General features: G+C 35.8%; 1 protein-coding gene across 8 annotated transcripts in view; it reads left to right on the top strand.

The window, feature by feature from the left end:
• The window catches only part of DIAPH2 (diaphanous related formin 2), a 1061378-nt gene that overhangs the window by 510443 nt on the left and 535607 nt on the right, over window positions 1-15328 (top strand). The gene's annotated exons all lie outside the window — the stretch shown is intronic.

The raw sequence follows: 15328 nt of genomic DNA, 5'->3' as shown, positions 1-15328 counted from the left end.
TGGATTTTCTTGCCTCTCCTTTAGATTGTAAAATGAGAAATCTTTCTTTTTCATTATTCAAATTGAAATAGAAGTCATTGTAGGAATATTAATAGAATTCCTCTAAGAGATTGTAATTTATCCAGGAAGTAGTACTTATATAATTGTAATAAAATAGCACCTGGTAATCTGAATAATTATAGAGCAGTCACTTTCTTTGTATGTATAGGCTCTCATACCATATCAATTTTGTGTAGGCAGGGTTGGCTGCTTTCCTCAATACATATTTTCTACAAATGAACATCTGTTCTCCAGAGAGACGGCTTACCCAGGATCACTCAGTATTGGTGGTGAGGTTAGAATCCCACTTTTCCTGGGACTCAAAGTATTTCACTGGCCCAAGGTATTTTTTTTTAGAATTAGATGATGTCTTTTGGTTTACTCAGATATGCTGTTTCCTATTAGACAGTTTTGGCATTATTTGGGTTTGGGGGAGATGTGATTGATAATTTATTGAGAAGAAAATTACATTGAGGAAGATATTTGTCTTGGAACAATTCCATGTAAGGGAAGATTATATTCTCTATCAAGAACAGAGTTGGATGGAATGTTAGGTGCTCTTACCAAGCTTTCCTTTTTTTCCCCTCTGGGTCCTTTTAACTTTCCTTCAGTGGGCTCTTGCAACAAAGACTTTTCAGTTAATGATCTATATGATTCATGGGTTATAATTAGTGATACAAGATCCAAAGCTACAGCAACACACAGAGGAGGTGACTCATGTTATTTTGCATTTTAAAATGTCACCACATAATATAGTGATATATTGTATTATTTGTTCATAACTCATGACCAGGAGACACAAACATCTCAGGTTAAGGGTTTGTCTGTGCCTCATTATGTTACATTGAAGCAAGACCATTCACCATTCTTGACCTCTGAAATAACTAAGTACCATAGAATGAGGTAAGGACAGGATATCATTCTTAATTTTAAATGATTTCCTTTGTTCAGGTTATTTGATGGTTGACCTTTATTTATTTACTTTTTTTTTAATTTAAATTTATTTATTTTAATTGGAGGCTAATTACTTTACAATATTGCATTGGTTTTGCCATACCTCAACATGAATCCATCACGGGTATACACATGTTCCCCATCCTGAACCCCCCCTCCCACCTCTCTCCCCATACCATCCCTCTGGGTCATCCCAGTGCACCAGCCCCAAGCATCCTGTATCCTGCATTGAACCTGGAATGGCAATTCATTTCTTATATGATATTATGCATTTTTCAATGCCATTCTCCCAAATCATCCCACCCTCTCCCTCTCCCACAGAGTCCAAAAGACTATTCTATATATCTGTGTCTCTTTTGCTATCTCGCATACAGGGTTATCGGTACCATCTTTCTAAATTCCATATATATGTGTTAGTATACTGTATTGGTGTTTTTCTTTCTGGCTTAGTTCACTCTGTATAATAGGCTCCAGTTTCATCCACCTCATTAGAACTGATTCAAATATATTCTTTTTAATGGCTGAGTAATACTCCATTGTGTATATGTACCACTGCTTTCTTATCCATTCGTCTGCTGATGTGCATCTAGATTGCTTCCATGTCCTGGCTATTATAAACAGTGCTTCAATGAACATTGGGGTACATGTGTCTCTTTCGATTCTGGTTTCCTCAGGGTTTATGCCCAGCAGTGGGATTGCTGGGTCGTATGACAGTTCTATTTCCAGTTTTTTAAAGAATCTCCACACTGTTCTCCATAGTGGCTGTACTAGTTTGCATTCCCACCAACAGTATAAGAGGGTTCCCTTTTCTCCACACCCTCTCCAGAATTTATTGCTTGTAGACTTTTGTATCGCAGCCATTCTGACTGGCATGAAATGGTACTTCATTGTGGTTTTAATTTGCATTTCTCTGATAATGAGTGATGTTAAGCATCTTTTCATGTGTTTGTTAGCCATCTGTATGTCTTCTTTGGAGAAATGTCTATTTAGTTCTTTGGCCCATTTTTTGATTGGGTCGTTTATTTTTCTGGAATTGAGCTGCAGGAGTTGCTTGTATACTTTTGAGATTAGCTGTTTGTCAGTTGCTTCATTTGCTATTATTTTCTCCCATTCTGAAGGCTGTCTTTTCACCTTGCTTATAGTTTCCTTTGTTGTGCAGAAGGTTTTAATTTTAATTAGGTCCCATTTGTTTATTTTTGCTTTTATTTCCAATATTCTGGGAGGTGGGTCATAGAGGATCCTGCTGTGATGTATGTCGGAGAGTGTTTTGCCTATGTTCTCCTCTAGCAGTTTTATAATTTCTGGTCTTACATTTAGATCTTTAATCCATTTTGAGTTTATTATTGTGTATGGTGTTAGAAAGTGTTCTAGTTTCATTCTTTTACAAGTGGTTGATCAGTTTTCCCAGCACCACTTGTTAAAGAGATTGTCTTTTCTCCATTGTATATTCTTGCCTCCTTTGTCAAAGATAAGGTGTCCATATGTGCGTGGATTTATCTCTGGGCTTTCTATTTTGTTCCATTGATCTATATATCTGTCTCTGTGCCAGTACCATACTGTCTTGATGACTGTGGCTTTGTAGGATAGCCTGAAGTCAGGCAGGTTGATTCCTCCAGTTCCATTCTTCTTTCTCAAGATTGTTTTGGCTATTGGAGGTTTTTTGTATTTCCATACAAATCATAAAATTATTTGTTCTAGCTCTGTGAAAAATACCATTGGTAGCTTAACAGGGATTGCACTGAATCTATAGATTGCTTTGGGTAGTATACTCATTTTCACTATATTGATTCTTCTGATCCATGAACATGGTATATTTCTCCATCTATTAGTGTCCTCTTTGTTTTCTTTCACCAGTGTTTTATAGTTTTCTATATATAGGTCTTTTGTTTCTTTAGGTAGATATATTCCTAAGTATTTTAGTCTTTTTGTTGCAATGGTGAATGGAATTGTTTCCTTAATTTCTCTTTCTATTTTCTCATTATTAGTATATAGGAATGCAAGGGATTTCTGTGTGTTGATTTTATATTCTGCAACTTTACTATATTCATTGATTATCTCTAGTAGTTTTCTGGTGGAGTCTTTAGGGTTTTCTATGTATGTAAAGGATCATGTCATCTGCAAACAGAGTTTTACTTCTTCTTTTCCAATTTGGATTCCTTTTATTTCTTTTTCTGCTCTGATTGCTGTGGCCAAAATTTCCAAAACTATGTTGAATAGTAGTGGTGAAAGTGGGCACCCTTGTCTTGTTCCTGACTTTAGGGGAAATGCTTTCAGTTTTTCACCATTGAGGATAATGTTTGCTGTCGGATTGTCACATATAGCTTTTATTTTATTCTTTATCCCAGGGATGCAAGGAGTCTTCAGTATCTGCAAATCAATCAATATAATACACCACATTAACAAATTGAAAAATAAAAGCCATATGATTATCTCAATAGATGCAGAGAAAGCCTTTGGCAAAATTCAACATCCATTTATGATAAAAACTCTTCAGAAAGCAGGAATAGAAGGAACATACCTCAACATAATAAAAGCTATATATGAACTTTATTTAAATCCTTTGTTTTGTATTGTACTGTGGTTAATGGGCTCTCGTCTTTGAGAACCACTCAATATTGAACCACTCAATGAAAAAAATGAATGTTGAACCCTTGTTGACTATGTCCATGGTTACACTTAAGATTCAATTTCTGTAACTGTGTCAATGGTTTTGCTTCCTTTAGCTCTTCACGACAATCAATACACCCAAATTTTTGAATTTTCAAAGAGCAAGTTTTGATATTGTCAGTAAGTGCTGAAATGTTTAAATTTATAGAACTCTATAAATTTATTTGTTTGAAGAAACAATTCTCCATAAGTTGTTTTAATTCCCATATGTTATTCATTATATGTCTTCAAGCACATACTCTTAATCAGTGCATGTGGACTTGTACTGGAGAAGGAAATGGCAACCCATTCCAGTAGTCTTGTGTGGAGAATCCCATGGACAGAGGAGCCTGGTGGGCTACTGTGCATAGGGTTGTTCAAAGTTCGACAAGACTGTAACAACTTAGCATGCATGCATGCATTGGAGAAGGAAATGGCAACTCACTCCAGTATTCTTGCCTGGAGAATCCCAGGGACGGAGGAGCCTGGTGGGCTGCTGTCTATGGAGTCATACAGAGTCAGACATGACTGAAGCAACTTAGTAGCAGCAGTGGACTTGTACACATGTGCAAATGTAATACTAAAAGATTGCTTCAGTCACCTTATTTCTCCAGTAATCAAGATGTGTGGATACCAGCTCAGAAATCCAATCCAGAGTTCTTGCCTCCAGTACCTTTCATGCAAATCTGAGCAAAACACAGGCTACTTCTGAGCTTCACTTTAAAAATACAGCCCCCTAATGGTTGTAAAAATATGAGCACATCTCCTGTATTTTGTAATCCCATGAACACACTACCATGTGCTTCAAAGATTGTCCTTCAGTGTGAAAATCTCCTGTCTTCCCACTTCTAAGATGGAGGGTGCATGCATACTCAGTCATGTCTGACTCTGTGACCCTCCAGGATTCTCTGTGCATGGTGATTCTCCAGGCAGGTATCCTGGAGTGGGTTGTTATGCCCTCCTCCAGGGGATCTTCCTGACCCAGGGATGGAACCCACGTCTCCTGTGTCCCCTGCCTATCAGGTGGATTCTTTACCTGCAGAGCCATTGGGGAAGCCCAAGATGCAGGGTATCTGCTGCTGCTGCTGCTGCTGCTAAGTTGCTTCAGTCATGTCCAACTGTGCGACCCCATAGACGGCAGCCCACCAGGCTCCTCCGTTCCTGGGATTCTCCAGGCAAGAACACTGGAGTGGGTTGCCTTTTCCTTCTCCAATGCATGAAACTGAAAAGTGAAAGTGAAGTCACTCAGTCGTGTCCGACTCTTAGCGACCACATGGACTGCAGCCTACCAGGCTCCTCCGTCCATGACATTTTCCAGGCAAGAGTACTGGAGTGGTGTGCCAATGCCTTCTCCAAGATGCAGGGTACCTAGTCTCTTTATTTCTAAGATAGGTATCTCAATTTTTCCAAATGGTTACAGCATTTTCCTGATTTATGTTAATGTGGAGTTGCTTTGCATCTTTCTTATTTTCTGTAGCCTACTTTATAGAATCGAGGTGAGAAAAAAGACTACCTGCTGTATCAGCAGGTGTAAAAGTATATGATCACATTATGCACAGGGATTATCCAGTTTTGTAGATGTACTTCTTCAAATTGGTATAGTTGGAATACGTTTTTTGAAACCTTGAGCTCTAATGAAAAGAAACAAACTCACACTTTTATTCTCATACTTTCCTCTAAAAATATAGAGTTCCCATGAGTTTTTTTAAAGGTTTTTCTTTAAGTTGAAATATTCATTAATGTAAATTCATTGCTGCAAATTAGGTAATACTTTAAATGTAACAGTTGTTTGTTTTCTCAGAATTTGATTGCATCTGTTTAGATATTATCACATTTACAACACTATAGTTTAGGGTGTGTGAAAACTTCATTATATCCCCCAATTTTCAGTTTATTAAATTCTCTGGAGAGTAGTAGTTTAAAAATGCAATTTGTCTAATGCAAATGATTATTATTCCTTTTCAGTATTGACTGCTTTGAAAACATTTTCTTTTTTCTGAATACTCTTTTTTTTCTATTTTGCTTGTATATCTGAAAATGTTCTTTTCTCAAAACACACACACACACACACACACACCAAGATCTTTAAGTATAATTCTTAATATTGTGACACCTATGCTTCTATCCCTGGTTTTAACTTCTGTTACCATTAAATCTGCATTCCATATGTCCAGATAACTTGTTATGAAGGGTAATATGAGGATATATAGTATATACATTTACACTTGCCTTGTGAACTAGCTATGCCTATTTACTATACCCCCTTATGGAAACATATGATCTTTTTAATAGGAAAAATATTTCAATTTTTGAAAGTTTTCTATTAGTAAGAGGACTGAGAAAAAGTTAAAAGCCAGACCAAACTAAGAAGTGCGTGTGTGTGTGTGTGTGTATGTGTGTGTGTGTTGAAGAGATTGAGAGATAAAATAAGAGGGAATGAAGGAGTGAGAAAGTTTCAGGGACGTTTTTCAGAATCGGATGATCAGAGAAAAATAGAATCGGGTTAAATATTTCTTCTTACATGTAAACTGACAAACTTGTAAAGAGCTTTAAAAATGCAGAGTGAGAGTTGCCACATTATACTCCTTATATTCTGCCAATAATAATTATTTAAAAAGCAAACAATATAAATTTGTATATAGAACTGTAGTGAGGGGTAAAATTTGTTTCCAATAGGGGACTTGTTTATGGCTTTATGACTCGTTAAATACAGACTCATTTCAAGAAAATAAAAACAATGAATGCATCTTTATTTTCTTTCATTTTAAAAATTGTATCGTCTTGCACTGATGTGAAATAAACAATCAACTTAATACTGTGCCATAAAGATACTCCTTTAAGTCATTGTGACTAAACAATAATGGATATAGTTAACTCTTCTATTGGGTAGTGTGACTGGCAGAGATCAATAATTTGCTACTTTACAAAAAAACTTTTTTATTTTTATTTTTTGGTTCTTGATGAGTCTCCCATATATCAGTTGGCAATAAATAATTTCAGCACTGGAGCAGACCAAATAAATGATGATTTATGGGACTAGCTATAGATTTTACTAGGTTTGCCACAGAGGCTGTTTCTACAGAGGATTTAAGTGAACCCAGCTGGCTTAGTATTCTGTGAATTGCTGTAGTCATTTTCTGAGTTTAATCTTATGACTGATTTTGTAATTCTCACAGTGGGGAAAAGTTGACAACATGAACAGCATTTAGTGAATATAATTAGAAAGTTTGAAAACAAATGCTTTTTTACCCTATAAAAGCTCTGTTCAAAGGGGATTTTGACCCTGTATGAGATTTTTTTCAGAATATGTGACTACTGTGACTGAATGTGAGTGATTATCTTACAAACGAATTTCCCTGTCCAATGAAACCCTACTAATGGAGGCACGGCAGAACTTTACGAAGGAGGGCTGCTGTCCATGGAAGGGGGTTTATAAGCAGTTAATATTCAAATAAAACTCTGAACATCCATGTATTCCTATGATAATTTTAGGAAATCTAAGAAATACACACACACACACATGCACACACACACATATATAAATACTTCGGGGGCTTCCCTGGTGGCTCATTGGTAAAGAATCTGCCTGACAATGCAGGAGACAAAGTTTTGATCCCTGGGTTGGGAACACCCCCTGGAGGAAGGCATGGAAACCCACTCCAGTATTCTTGCTTGGAGAATCCCCATGCACAGAGGAACCTGGTTGACTATAGTCCATGGGGGTCACAAAAGAGTCGGACAGGACTTAGTGACTAAACAAGGACAAGCAATACTTTTTAGCTAGTATTTGGGCAGCAAGCTGGCCACATTATTAATTATTTTCTGTGGAACCCTGTGCTAGATGTTTTGCAGGGATAAAGAGAAATAAAACATACTAATGAGCTGGTTGCCAAGTACAGCACATTATAATACTAAAACAAGAGACAGGGAGGAAAATAGGGAGAAATGGGGTGAAGAGAAGAAAGAGATGACTTTTATATAATAGCACACATATAAAATAATCTGTGTTGCTATAATTAGTGGTTAACTAACCGAATGAAGTACTCTTTTATGTGATATCCAATACTGTAAAACTGCCCCTCTTCTTTAGAAACAAAAAGCACAATGGCAGCCTCATTTACAACATGTGCTTTACTTCTCTCCTACAAACCAAAGCTTAGATATTGCATTCCTCCCTTCTGTCATGGGGACAAGCACAAAGACTTGTCATTCATTTTGTTCTTTTTATTTCTTCTTTTTTTAATCGGCATTCTCTTCCCTTTTATGCTACAGAAGGAACATCTTTAAAACAGCTGTTCATAAGTTTCTAACTGCTTTTATAATTGTTAGTATTATTTAAAATTTTGGGCACAATCAGTACCTATTCAAAAACAGTAATATAATGGTCTACTGTATGACTGTTATCTGTCTGTACCCTTCCTTAATCAGTAATTGGATAAAAAATTAAGTAATGTTTCTTTTAATAAGAGATAGTCATGAGGTTTTTCGGATAAATAAGACTGAAGAAAGTCACCATTTAATGCTTTGTATGAAGGATCTCTCTTTGAAATCCAAGCAACTAAGTGGAAGAAAATATAAACGTATGCTGAGGTTGAAAATTTAGAAAGAACTCAGTTTTTAAAATTCAAGCAAACAGCTATATACTTAAATTATTTTTTTAATTTAATTGAAATATAGTTGCTTTACAATGTTATTAGGTTTAGGTGTATGCAAAAAGTGATTCAGTTATATATATATATATATATTTATATATTCATTTTTAGATTATTTTCCCATATATATTATTAGAAAATATTGACTATAGTTCCCTGTGCTATACAGTAGATCCTTGATGGTCTATTATATATATAGTGGTGTGTATTTCTTAATCCCAAATGGCTTTTTAGATACTTAAATAGAATATTTTACTTTGAAACCTGTGTTGAGGGAAGTTGTAAAGCATTGTAAGCTATTCAGAAATTTAGGGACTGATGCTGATGAAGATTCTAAGGATTTTACATCAGTCACGGCCAGATTTATTCCATTCATTTTACAAGTTTCAGGTTTCATGAAATATATAAGAAAGGCCTGGGTACTTGTCAATTTCTGAAAGAATCTCCTTAGGACTTTTGTTTGTTGTGTTAATTATTTCAGAAGTAAAATGTGTTCACACTTAAGAGATTTGAACTTAACTGGTAATTTTTAAAGTAATTTACCAAAGTATAATTGACATACTCTCAGATTTACTCATTTTTTAATATACAGTCTGATGAATTTTGTTGTTTGTATACAGCTGTGTAACCTTCACTGTAGTCAAGACATGAAACAGTTCTAACAACCTATGTTTGGTCATGCCCCTTTGCAGTCAATCCCTACTCCCAGCTCCAGGCGACTACTTCTTTGCCTTCTGTCACTATAGTTTTAACTTTTTCTACAATTTCATATAAATGAAATCATTCAGTAATGTAATCTTTTTTGTTACTTTGCATTTGGTGTGGCTTTCACTTAAGGTATTGTTGTGACATGTATCAGTAGTTCATTTCTGTTACTGAATAATATTCCACCATATTTCAATTCATTGATGGGAATTTGGGTTGTTTCTAATTTTTGTCTATTACAAATAATGCTGCTCTTAATATTCATGTACAAGACAGAAATTTCCTTTATCTTGGGTAAATACCTAGGACTGGGAGTGTTATATCTTATAGAAAGTAAGGTTTAAGTTTAAAAGTTACTGTTTTCCAAGTTATCTGTACTATTTTACATTCTTGTGCTATGCTACTGTGCTTAGTCACTCAGTCCTGTCCAACTCTTTGTGATCCAATGGACTGCAGCCTGCCAGGCTCCTCTGTCCATGGTGATTCTCCAGGCAAGAATCCTGGAGTGGGTTGCTATGCCCTTCTCCAGGAGATCTTCCCAACCCAGGGATCAAACCCAGGTCTCCCGTATTGCAGGCAGATTTTTTTTACCATCTGATCCACCAGGGAAGCCCAAGAATACTGAAGTTGGGTAGCCTATCCCTTCTTCAGGGAATCTTCCTGACCCAGGAATTGAACCAGGGTCTCCCATATTTCAGGCGGATTCTTTACCAGCTGAGCTACCAGGGAAGCCCATTTTATATTCATACCTAAAATTAAATTAAATCACAATGAGCTATCATTTCATATCCATTAGATGGGCAAAAATTTTTAAATTCTGATAATACTATGAATGAATAAGAATATGTGTCAAGGGGAACTATTGGTGAGAGTGTGATTTGTTACCTCTGTTTTGGAAAACAGTTTCGTATGATTTAGAAATGTTGAAGATACCATAACCATAAATGTCGCTCCTAGTATATTCTCTAAATAAGCTCTTACATAAGGACTCTGGAGACTTGTACAAGAATAATCAGTATCAATAGAGTAGAAAGATAACCTGCAGAATGGATGAAAGTATTTGTAAATCATATATCTGATAAAGCATAACTCCTACAACTGAACAACAGCAAACAAAAGCAACTTAATTCAAAAATGGGCAAAAGACTAATAGACATTTTTCTAAAGAAAATGGCCAATCAGCACATGAAAATATGCTCAACATCATTAATCATTAGGGAAATCTGAATCAAAACTATAATGAATACCACTTCATATCCATTAGGATAGCTACTATCTTAAAAAAAAAAGAAAAAGAAAAAAAACAGAAAACAAGCACATTAGCAAGGAAACAGAGGAACTGGAACATTTGTACAATGGCTTGTGTGAATGTAAAATGGCTTGTATGATAATAGCCCCTGTGGAAAACAGTATGGTAGTTACTAAAAAAGTTAAACATGGAATTACTGTATGATGCCACATTCCACTTCTGTATGTAAATATAAAAGAATTGAAAGCAGAGACCTGAACATATATTTGCATACTGATTATTCATAGTATCATTTTTCACAATGGCCAAAGGTGGGAACAACCCAAGTGTCCACTGACAGATGAATGAATAAATAAAATGCTATATACATACAATGGGCTATTATTCAACCTTTACAAAAAGGAGATCTGGTATATCCTACAACATGGATGAATCTTGAAGACATTATGCTAAGTGTGATAAGACAAACACATTAGGACAAATATTGATAACCCCACTTAATTGAGGTATATAACAGACAAATTCATAGAGACAGAAAGCAGAGTAGTGGTTGCTAGCAGGTAGAACAGAAAGAAGAATGAGGAATTATTGTTTAATGGCTGCAGAATGTCAGCATGGGAAAAAGTTCTGGAGGTGGACATTGGTTATGGTTACATAACAATGTTGAATGTACTTAACACCACTTAACTGTACACTTAAAAATGGTTAAAATGGTAAATTTTATGTGTATTATAACAAAATAATATTCACAACAGTATTATCTATAAGAATATCAGTAATAATGACTCCCTCACCCCTCTAAGAATGGAAACTAGATAACAGAAATGATCAACATGAGACTATGCTGCTGCTGTTGCTAAGTCGCTTCAGTTATGTTCGACTCTGTGCGACCCCATAGACGGCAGCCCACCAGGCTCCCCCATCCCTGGGATTCTCCAGGCAAGAACACTGGAGTGGGTTGCCATTTCCTCCTCCAGTGCATGAAAGTGAAAAGTGAAAGTGAAGTCACTCAGTTGTGTCCGACTCTAGCAACCCCATGGACTGCAGCCTACCAGGCTCCTCCGTCCATGGGATTTTCCAGGCAAAAGTACTGGAGTGGGGTGCCATTGCCTTCTCCAACATGAGACTATACCTAAAGTATATTCATGTGGTGGAATAGTATACAGTCATGAAAATGAATGATTGGGGATAGCTAATTATGTAACTTATCCCTAAACAGTGGTTGCACAGATTCTAATTATAATTTGGCAATATTGCATAACTTAGGCCTTAAAAGTTGTTCTTAAATAGGTTAAATAGTTGTTCTTCAAGCCACTAATGTCACACCTCCAAAAGTCATTTATTTATACCATATATAGATAGCAATATCAGTTATATATACCTATTTGGTGGTGGTGATGTACAGGAAAAACATAAAATGAACAAATCCAAAATTCCTTCACTTATTTTCAAACCTTATGCGTATAAAAGTTTTGTTAAGTAAAATTCTCATGACAATAAAAGTTTCAAGTTTTAGTTAAAAGCTTAAACCATTTCTGAGAGGGAACCATTGAAGACCTTAGGGATATTCGTGTTTGTAAAGTATGTCTATTACTAATTTAGAATACCTTGATTTTTGTTCAAACTATTCTCAGAAGAACTTCTATTTGGTAAACCTATAGGCAGGTTGATTAAGAGCACTTGAAAGTGCCAGAACAGCTTTAGTTTTTAAAGTATAGACATGATTCATTAATTCTTTCTGGTCTTGCCTCAAATGAGGACAAATGGTTGTTGATTTGCCACTGGTGCTGACTACTTCAGGCTAATGCATATGCAGAGTATTCTCCTTGAATAAGTAAGTAGGGATAGAAGGAAAAATGCCGAGAGGTGGAGCAGGAAGAACAGGAAAGCAAAATTTGTCTTTTCTTGGAAACTGACATCACCACTGCCCTGCTGGGCCAGAAGGTGGCAATTGAGATGAGTCTTTATGCCATTTAATGTTATCATAGTTTTCAAGTTTAAGCTCTCCTTTCACAGACTGCTGCTATATACTAAGCAAACAAGTGTAAAACTTTTAAATTGCTTGACTTTACCATAATTGATATTATCTGTTCCCTTTTTCTTTGAAATACCATTGTAAAAGAAAAAAGGACAGTCACATTTCCATAAAGAATTAAGACATCTTTCTACTGTATATTACATTTGGCTGAATTAGTGTCAGCCCTGGTCATGTAGCACCAGGAAAGCATTTGGGGTGAGAGTTAGAAATAAAGCCAGGAAAGCATGTATGAAACTTGTCTGGTCGTCGCTACAGAGCTAATATCTTTATGGTAATTGGAATCCTTAAAAATACATTATCTTTCTCAATGTTATTGCAGCGTGTGGTGGTATTGAAGAAAGCAATAATTTGTAAACAACCCTTGGCAGAGAGCACAGAACTTAATTTCGCTTAAATAAAGGAGACACACATTAGAATTCATGTGCTGTACCAAGACTGGCACGCAATAGCAGTTGTTTTGATATATGCACTGGAGCATTCATGATTGCTTAAATATTAACTGTTCCATGAATATAAAATATAATAGAGAAAAAGAAGCCATGATTAGGGAACATTTCTGCTAAAAGAAATGAAGTTGAATGATCTGATCATATTGGTAGTCTAGCTGAGTTTATGCCAATGATTCTACCAGATTCCTTCACTGCTTTTCCCTACATCCATTTCCTTCTCCAATGCATGAAAGTGAAAAGTGAAAGTGAAGTCGCTCAGTCGTGTCTGACTCTTCAGGGCCCCATGGACTGCACCCTACCAGGCTCCTCCTTCCATGGGATTTTCCAGGCAAGAGTACTGGAGTGGGTTGCCATTGCCTTCTCCCTTTCCAAGGACAGTTCAATATAAATGTGGGTCCTGTTGTGTTGCTATCTGTCAGAGCTCTTTCCTTGATGCAGAGGGATTAGGCATTTCTGAGTTTTCCTGAGTAAAGGATCTGTTCATAAGTTGCTGAGTTTCATTGTAGCCATTTGTATAAACACTAGGGGAAAAGGGAGCAGGCAGTCTAGAAAGGCCGGCCTTCTGATATAGTCTAGAGACATGAACTTTTATCTCACATTGAAGTTTTTTCTTTTTCTATTCAAGTATAGTTGATATACATGATATTATATAAGTTCCAGGTCTACTATATACTGATTCACAATTTTTAAAGGTTATACTCCATTTATAGTTATTTTAAAATATTTGCTGTATTCTCCCTGTTGTATAATATATCTTTGTAGCTTATTTTATACATAATAATTTGTACCTCTCGGTCCCCTTACCCTTGTGCCCTTCCACCTCCCCACTGATAACCATTAGTTTATTCTCTAGATCTATGAGTCTGCTTCTTTTCTGTTATATATTCACTACCTTGTTGTATTTTTATATTCCATCACATTGAAGTTTTAATATTTTTAAACCTGCTTAAATATATCATAGCATTTGTTTACTTAGAGCCAGCACACATTAGCCTAGAAATTAGAACTGGTGAAATAAATTCATAAGGCAAGACTTTTTATGGAAAGCATTGAAACCTGATGTCTTGCACTGAAATTTGTTACTCTAATCCAAAATTCTTGAGCAAATATTTCAACAGTAATTCAGATTTGCCAATAAGTGAGTTTTGCAGCTTGAATTACAGTCGGAAGGCATGAAGGATCTTCTGGGTTGTCTAGCCCATCACCCTGATAATACAGGGATGATAAGACACACTACAGCATTATGTAGCTGTATTTTCAATATACTTTTAGGTGAGGGATGAGGGAGAGTTTTAAAGACTTATGAAGAGTATATTTACAATCTTCACAGCTTTGGACATACTGTTTGGGTCATCAGTTCTTAGATGAGTAGATGGTAAGTTCTGATACTAATCAGTCTTATTTTTAATATAAATTAATCAAGAATATTCTGAGTGATTGTGTCCTTCAGATGTCACAGATTGCTAGACAGTTCCTCTCTAGTTTTAAATTAACAGTAAGCTTTGGAGTTATGTTGACATTTCAACTTTTTATATGTGGAAGTAATTATGAGAGGGCCCTGGCAAACATCTTGTCTAGAAATTTCCTTCTAAGAGGACTAGTGGTTCTCAAACTTTAGCATGGCTCAATCATCTGGAGGTACTATCAGGATTTTTTGGCCAATATATTAAAACATATATTGATGGACCCCTACCCTTCTAGTTTCTGATTTAGTCAGTTTCATGCATGGCCCTCATTTTTGCATTTCGATCAAGTTCATAGATGATGTTGAATCTATTGGTTCAGGCCATGGTTTGAGAATGAGTGAAATAACCAATGCCTACCCATTTTCCTTTCTCATGATTTTTAATGTTGATTTCTTCCATTGCCTAATCCCCACAGCCTTAATTATGTTGAACTTATTGAGGATGAACAATCATAATAATCTTTGTTACTAGTTTCACCGTTTTCCAGCTGCCAGCTCTGCTGTCCCCTCTATTATCTATCTATTTGTTACCCATAATCAATATTTTTAATAAATTACCTTACATGTTGCCTTATCTTTCTGGCTATCCAGTCTTTTTAAGTTTACACCACTGGCAATGTATTGAAACTGTCCATGAAGGTTATGGAAGATTTCTCTAATCATCAAGTCAGTTCTCATTATCTTTGGGCTCTCTGTAGCATTTATTCATTCAACAAACATTTACTGAACAAAATTTTATTTTTTCTTCTTTCTTAAGTAGTTCACAGTTTGATAGGTGAGACTCCTTGTGTAAACAAAATGGTCTATTGTGGAATAAATCCTTTAACTAGAGTTTATATAAATCACTATGAGAAAAATAAAAACAAAATTTATTAATTCTGTTCAGGAAAGTTCAGAGAGGATCATTAGCACTGCTCTCCCTGAATGACCCTGTCCCCCAGTCCCATCACCTTTATCACCCTTAATGCTTAATTCATTCCAGAATGTGATATACACCCAATTTTCATAAGTTACCTTGTTGTATTCTGGCACCAACTCTTGACCAAGGTCAAATTACATAAGCACTCTAAGCCTGGTTCCTTACCTATAAAATGGGCTTGTTAATAATTGAATACTTTCATAATTTTTTAA

Source organism: Bos grunniens, chromosome X (genome assembly GCF_055505025.1).
Source record: "Bos grunniens cultivar Pamir isolate PY7600 chromosome X, Bosgru_T2T1.0, whole genome shotgun sequence".
Lineage (NCBI taxonomy): Eukaryota > Metazoa > Chordata > Mammalia > Artiodactyla > Bovidae > Bos > Bos grunniens.
The sequence above is the reverse complement of the archived record's forward strand: the minus strand, read 5'-3'. Positions and strand labels throughout refer to the sequence as shown.